Genomic DNA, 7367 nt, shown 5'->3' with positions numbered 1-7367 from the left:
CTCACCGATATACGTGAGTAGTGATGGGAAGTTTGTTAGTTTCGATTGTACTTTAAATTATTATTATTATTATTTTAATTAACCTGCCAGCTGCCACGTGAACGCAACCCAAAAAGGAAAAACCAGCTCCCAACTATCTAGAGCTCTAGCCACCAGGTCACCTTCTACAAAATGGTGACCTGGTCCACAAATGTCCGGCTATATTGGGACCCCACCCACCCCTAAGTGGCACCCCTGACGCCCAACCGCGTTGCGGGCGTACCACCCTTCCCAATAAACCACAGGGGGAACTCCTCATTCCTCCTCCTCTCCCCCCCCGGACCCCAATCCGAAGACAAACAGCAGTGTTTATAACGCGAAGAGGAGTTCCTTTAATATGGATGGTCAACAAAGTATACATAATTTTGAGTATTTTCACAGTAATTTTGAGTAATTATCCTACTCAAAATTATACAAATTACACCCATAGTTTTAATGCCAGGTCAGTCCATCATTTGTTCCGTATGTCTGTCAGGTTGGAGACTTAAGCTGTGTATAAACCATATACCTTTGAATTTGTTTAAAAGCTCTACTGAATACAAGTTAAACCCAGCCCGGCTAGGACAGAATGTTTAGCCCTTTCTTCTGACCCGCGGGTTCATTGGTCACGTTTGTCTCTAATGGCACTTCACTTCCGACAATAAAATGAAGTCAGCTTTCAGTTGGCTGTGAGAAATATTTTCTTTTATTTCTATATTATGTTCTTCATCTTTGAATTCTGTCAAGTTATACAAGTGTTTCCGCCCGGTTTCGAACCGGGGACCTTGCGCGTGTGAGGCGAACGTGATAACCACTACACTACGGAAACCCACATGTGAGCACTTTTGAGGTGAACTCTCAGGACGTTTGTTCACCAGTCCATGTAGCGCATTCTACATATTTTGACTGTCACCCTGACTTCGAGGATTTCCGATATTATGAACGTTTTAGAGTTATTTTCATAACATTTTATTAAGAAGTAAAACGTACATTTTCTAAACACTATTTTGCACTTTCTTATATGTTTTCAGTGAGTCCGACTTGAAGAACATGAAACGATGAATGTGGAGACAGAGGAGTTTTGTCGCGGGGGCGGGGGGAGCTGCACCCCCCACAGCTCGTAACCCTGCCCCCCCGAGGGGGGATCCTGAGCTGCAGAATAAAAACACAACATCTTTCCCTGGTGACTCGTTCTGTGACTTTTGTCATTTCCTGCCGCAGTGACTCCCCTTTCCAGTAACGCTGCAAAAAATCTTTATTTTTCCTTAAGAATCAATGGCAAAGGACTTTTACGCACAATATCGGGGAGAGACGATTATTGATCTGTGCCCAATAAGGACGGGAGGCGGGAGGGGGGAAACCTTTTCTATTGAGGCTCGTGAGTCATCAGTAGAAACACTTGTGACTCTCACCCCCTGTCTGGGCAGGAAGCCGTCTGACTGCAGGGACAAACGTCAAGGAAAGGAATTAAATACAGCAATCTGTCGCCCTTGTCTAAAGGTGCACTTCATCGACAATCATCTAATATGCCACTGTCAGGATGGCCGAGCGGTCTAAGGCGCTGCGTTCAGGTCGCAGTCTCCCCTGGAGGCGTGGGTTCGAATCCCACTTCTGACATATTCTTTTTAATTTTGATACTTTCTTTTGGACGTGTTTTTAGTACCTTCCACTGAATTACAAACTAGTTCAACAGTATATAAACATAACTTTTCAGTAAATTAGCGCTACGATCTATTTTCCATTTCTTCAACTAATTGCATGCATGTGGCTTTTGAGACAGTAAATCACAGAATGTCCAACACATCGAGCAAAGGGGCCTGAAATAAAGACCTCCACTCTCTTTCTCCAGAGCGTGGCTTTCAATGGTGCAGCAGGTTCAGTGGCACCAGGGTCCTTTGTGTTTCAATTGCAGCCGTATGTTTATTGCTTCCATACTCCCGGAATGGGGTTTCAACCTCCATGCTTGAATAACGACACCCTTACTAGGGACCTGCTCTGATTGGAAGAGGCACCCCTACACAGGTTGCATTCAAATGTCGCAGAAGACCACGGGGCAGCCTCAGCACACAGCCCAATATAAATAACCCTCACTGTAGGGCGTTGCCACAAATGGTGCTCCCAGATGTTCATTATGTTATGTCTTCTGAACTCATAGGGATTTGGAAAAATGCAAGTGTAGCATATGAGCCACATCCATTCAGCAGCAAATCAGCCACACCTATTCAGCAGCAAATGAACCACACCCATTCAGCAGCAAATAAGCCACACCCATTCAGCAGCAAATGAGCCACACCCATTCAGCAGCAAATGAGCTACGCCCATTCAGCAGCAAATGAGCCACGCCCATTCAGCAAGACACTGGTAAGGATCAGACCTGTGGCGGGTGGTGCACTTTGGAGTGCGCTATCGCAAATATATTTTTAAAGCCTGGTGTGGTAGAGCACCGTCATTTACAGAAAGCACATTTTCAATTGAAATGACCACAAACTTCCCACTGACATGCAGTTTTACTGATAAAACATTATATAGCACCAAACAAAAATGTGTAGAAATCAGTTTTCAACACGTTTATCATTTGCACAGCATCAATTGTCTTGATTTCCTCCTATTAAAATCTTTGTTTCCATCACACTTCAGAAATACCAAAAAATGTGAAGTGTTCTCAGAAAAAAACCTGACATCCTACAGAAGTGGTTCTCAACATTTTGGCTCCTGTGGACCCCCACATAATCATTACTGTAACCCAGGGTCCCCAATGAATCACTATTGGAATCTTTATACATACCCCATATGGTGAAGCTCTGAATATATTGGTATTGTCACTAACCCTAATCTTTCCCTTGGGCAATACGGATAGACAGAATCAAAATGTACCCACATTTACTGCTCGGGGACAGGGTTCTATAAACTGATTTTGTTTTGATCTCAAGTGATTTGGCCCAGTACTCAGTTGATTACAATATTCACTCCCTTCCATTTAGTGACCACGATCCCGTTGGTTTAAGAATCAACTATCTTAATATATATAGACCATTCCCAAAAGTAACACCTCAGCTCTTATGCTAGCAAAAAACGGGGTGCGTGTTGGGTGGGACGCTGTTGAACTGAAAGAATTGTCAGAAAACCTCTTTATAAATAACTTCAGGGATCTTTTGGGTTGTCTTTCGGTGTCACCTAACCTTGCAAACATTTTATCTAATTTTAAAGTTCTATGTAATAATATTGTATGTGGGTTGACCCCAACTAACCCCCCTAAAATCTGTCAGGGCCACGCCTGGTTCTCCATAGAATGTACATGCGCACTGCAGGGGCTAGAAGTATCCACTAATGCCATGCCAGGCGATATTTTAAAACTTAGACTGGCGAGATCTCATTCCAGAGGAAGCTCATGGCCTCCAGGAGCTCCTTGAAGGCTTCACTGAGTTTATGTTGGGCCTCAAGCTGAAAGTTAAATAGCAGAAGTAATTTGTCATGTCTTGTGGCCCGAACAATCTTAAATAGAGATCCTTTGATCTAGGAGGTAGGTTGATTGAAAAAAACTCCACTTTTAATTATTTGAGTTTTTATATCACAAAAACAGGAAATGGGAGAGGTTAACAACTGTCAGAGACAACAAATGGGGGCGTCGGGGGAGGAATCTCTAAGTTTTCCTTTAAACTGGGGTATAAACCCGTCCAGGAGCTCCTCCAGGTTTATAGCAGTAAATGCACAGCATTAGGCACTCACCGGGCAGGAGTTTGGGGTTCTGCTCCTGCAGGGAAGCCTCAAGCTGGGGAAAACACATTTCTGTGTAGACTTACTGCCACACCTCCAACAACCGCAAGCGTCACTTCACATACAGAATTGGGAGTGGCCTATGTAGACGATCGTATTAAATTAACAACTTTATATTTGTGGCCAGCGTCGGCTTTAGGGCGGTGCGAGCGGTGCGGCCGCATGGGGTGGTGACCCGGATGGGGGGGCGCTGTGTTTAACAATAAACTTACAAAACTTGGGATTTAAAAGCACCTGCTGAAAAGTTCCTTGTGTGTCCAGCCTTCAGGAAGCAATTACAATGTCAAGAAAACTCTTGTGACTAATGTTCTTGCCAGAGAGAGAGAGCTTGGTGTTTTGTCCAGTCGCAGCTTTGAGTCGCCATAAAGTAGCGCAGAGGGTTAATGTGCCTGATGCAAAGAAAATATATTTTATGCGGATAGATAAGCAGCTATCCAGCGCTTTAAAACAAATGAAATGTATGTGAGAGAGGGACTATGGAGAGATGAGGGGCAGTTTTGCCGGGTGGTAGTGAGGGAATCCGAGGAGATGGCCATGGGGTGGGGGGTGCCAAAAAAGACTGTCACACAGGGCGCCACCAGCACTAAAGCGGGCCCAGTTTGTGGCTAAAGATATGGAGCGTCCCACAAGCACATTTTTCTAGGTAGGTTCTGCTGGACTGTCTGACTCAGAATAATGCCGGGTCAATTTCATGGCTATCATATTTAAAGGCAGTGCTTAATTTGTGCTTGTTGTTTCCGGTGCTGAGCACCGGCACTTATTTTTGAGGGCCGGGGCTTATTCTTCTGCCTCAAGCATTTGCTGGGAGCAAAAGACACACATAAGAAAGGCGGAGGAAAGGAAAATCGAAAAAGTGCCACAAAAGGAGAAAGTAGAAAGCTGCTAGAGTGAGTTGAAGGGCAGGGAGTGTTTTTTATGGATTGAAGAGGCCCGAGATGGCTTCAGGATTACGCTGTCTCAGCATTCCGTGTTCCCACATTTAATTGCAGCAGCCTCGTGTTTAAGAGGAGGGCTTTGGGCACCGGCACGTCTTTATTTACAAAGTAAGCACTGCATAAAGGCCACTTTTTATAGCCTGGGGTGTGGTGATTATTTTGATAATCCAGAACAGATTACCTCTGACTCAAGAGAAGAGAGAGTAAAACAGAGCTATGACTCCTATAGAGAGGAATCTAGACTGCTGGATATGCTAGAGATGCCAACGGCCACTCGTTAAATTCAAATGTTATTGTATTTTAAAATAAATATTTAGTAATAGACAAATGAACAGGTGTCTTACGGGGTTTTAATGGTTGGGATGTGTGACTTTTTTTTTACAGAGTGATATGCATTTTGTGTACCTTTGTTGCCAAGTTTGGCCGAATAACGTTTAATGACTATGACTGACAAATTATAATTGGAAATGGGAGGTGACTGCGGATGGGGCCATTCTGACATGTTTCTCCAGCACGCCATGTTCATGTGCAGTTACCTGTTCACTGCACAATATCCAGAGCAGATCCTGAACCCCCCTTCACCTCACACGGTGCACCCACAATTGGGCTCCCAGAACCAGCATCCTCCCAGCCATGTCTCCACAGTGTCCCCAGGATCCCGATGGAAACTCGCTCTTCGAGGCGCTATCAGGGGAAGGAGGCGCTATCAGGGGAAGGAAGCAGTCTATGCATGCCACAATACCCTTAAACACCATCAAACCTGGCACCCAGTAAACACCTATTGTTTATTTTATTTGGGTTCCTCACGATAATTAAGTGCAGTATGAACTCTGCACTTTAGTAATGACTCTCTGCAATGCACACTTTATGTTAAATAACATCTTCTATCGTTGCATATCTATTTTCACTGGCATGGCGGAGGTATATACATTAAATTATCACAATGGGCTTATAGCACGTGGGACACTGTTATTGTGTATAAACTACCGTTCTTAAATTTGTTATAATCTGTCGTTCTTGCGCCAGAACACGAGTTAATATGAAATGACATCACTAAATGCTCAGAACAATATATAGGAAGTGAGTAGTGACGTCACAGAGCCATGTACTCTTAACTGTGTGATTGGGGTTACCCTCAGCCCTCCTCATGACGTCAAACACTGAAGGGTGGGGGGGCTTGTCAACTAGTAGTGATACAGAAGCATGCTGGCGTCAGAGTGGGCGGGGTTTACGGCTCGCATCTGACTACCCACTTGTGCACTCACGTATTATACGAGATAAAGTACCTCTGTGTATTTATCAGGATATGACAAGTGAGCTCAGATGTTCGTGCTCTCTAATGGAACTCAGTCCATGTCTATGTGTCTCTAGGTGGTTACGGCCCTCCTCTGTGACGTGCAATGTCTTTGTGCAGTTGAAAGTACATTAACATGAGTATCGTGTGGGTAATTGACTGGGGGTTGCAATCTGTCTTTGAAGCAATGGCAAAGCCCAGTGAGGGTTACACCAATGAATGTAATGTATAAAAGTGATGGAAGCTTGTAGTTCTGAGAGCAGCTTTATCGGGAAGCATATTTTAAGTGAAATACGGTATCCAAGTTATATTGTGAAATAAAGAAGAAGCTAAAAGAAAAGCTGTGCCCTCTGTGAGGCTCGAACTCACGACCTTCAGATTATGAGACTGACGCGCTGCCTACTGCGCTAAGAAGGCTCTGAGAATCACTCTCCGCAGCCCCCCTTGTGCACTGTGATGGGCTGCGCCGAGGCAGCACAGGCCATCTTTTCTATTCGGCTTCAGGAGCTGCTGTATCGTGTTCTCTAGAAGTGTCTCTTTACCACCTCCACACTTTCAATGAATGATTCATCCTGAAAGTATTTCAAACATATTGAATTATAATGAGAAATATTACAGCGATGTCCCTGGGAGCTGCGCCCTCGTCCGATAACCCATAAAAGAATGGAAAGGAGACGCCGCTTCCCACGAGGTGGGAGATCTTCAAAGCGCTGCAGCTGTCTTTGCCTCCAACAGGGGTGGCACTGAGTCACTGTACGAGGTATGAGATCTTCAAGGCGCTGCAGCTATCTCTACTTCCAGCAGGAACAGTAGTGAGTGAGGCCTATCGAGATGTAATATCTTCTAGGCACTAGCTTTCTCTGTCTCCAGTAGGTGGGGCGACTGAGTCACGAGGGCTGAATGGAGGCAGTGTTAATCATTCAGCTCTGATGTGATCGTACACATCACCCGTGACAATGCCCAGAGTGAATGTTGCTTCATGGGCCGCTTGTAACCAATGAAACAACTCTGTGATCCGTACAGCGCTTTAAGGCTTCGAACAGCGCCTGTTTTTTTTTTCTAATCTGTGCTCTGTTTGCTCCTCTTCTCTCCATCGCACACTGATGACTGTGTGTCTTCCATTCGGTCCTGGTTTATCCAGACTCACACACTAAAATGACTTCTATATATCAGCTCCTGGGAGCGAATCTCGCATTTCAGTCTGGAATATAAATAACTGTGTCACACTAGTAATGAGTATATCCTTAGTGAAACAGAAATCGATATATCGGGTGGTTCTATAGTGTAGTGGTTATCACGTCTGCTTTACACGCAGAAGGTCCTGGGTTCGATCCCCAGTGGAGCCA

The 7367-nt window shown here is 44.7% G+C and overlaps 4 non-coding genes across 4 annotated transcripts; 2 read left to right on the top strand and 2 right to left on the bottom strand.

Moving 5' to 3' along the window:
* Positions 1-774: 774 nt before the first annotated feature.
* TRNAV-CAC (transfer RNA valine (anticodon CAC)) lies at positions 775-847 on the bottom strand. Its single transcript has one exon. It is a non-coding gene; the product is annotated as a tRNA-Val (tRNA).
* Positions 848-1552: 705 nt separating this feature from the next.
* TRNAL-CAG (transfer RNA leucine (anticodon CAG)) lies at positions 1553-1635 on the top strand. The gene has a single exon. It is a non-coding gene; the product is annotated as a tRNA-Leu (tRNA).
* Positions 1636-6365: 4730 nt separating this feature from the next.
* On the bottom strand, positions 6366-6438 carry TRNAM-CAU (transfer RNA methionine (anticodon CAU)). The gene has a single exon. It is a non-coding gene; the product is annotated as a tRNA-Met (tRNA).
* Positions 6439-7294: 856 nt separating this feature from the next.
* On the top strand, positions 7295-7367 carry TRNAV-UAC (transfer RNA valine (anticodon UAC)). Its single transcript has one exon. It is a non-coding gene; the product is annotated as a tRNA-Val (tRNA).

The sequence above is a fragment of the Pleurodeles waltl genome, unplaced genomic scaffold (genome assembly GCF_031143425.1).
Source record: "Pleurodeles waltl isolate 20211129_DDA unplaced genomic scaffold, aPleWal1.hap1.20221129 scaffold_39, whole genome shotgun sequence".
NCBI classification, from domain to species: Eukaryota; Metazoa; Chordata; class Amphibia; order Caudata; family Salamandridae; genus Pleurodeles; species Pleurodeles waltl.
The sequence above is the reverse complement of the archived record's forward strand: the minus strand, read 5'-3'. Positions and strand labels throughout refer to the sequence as shown.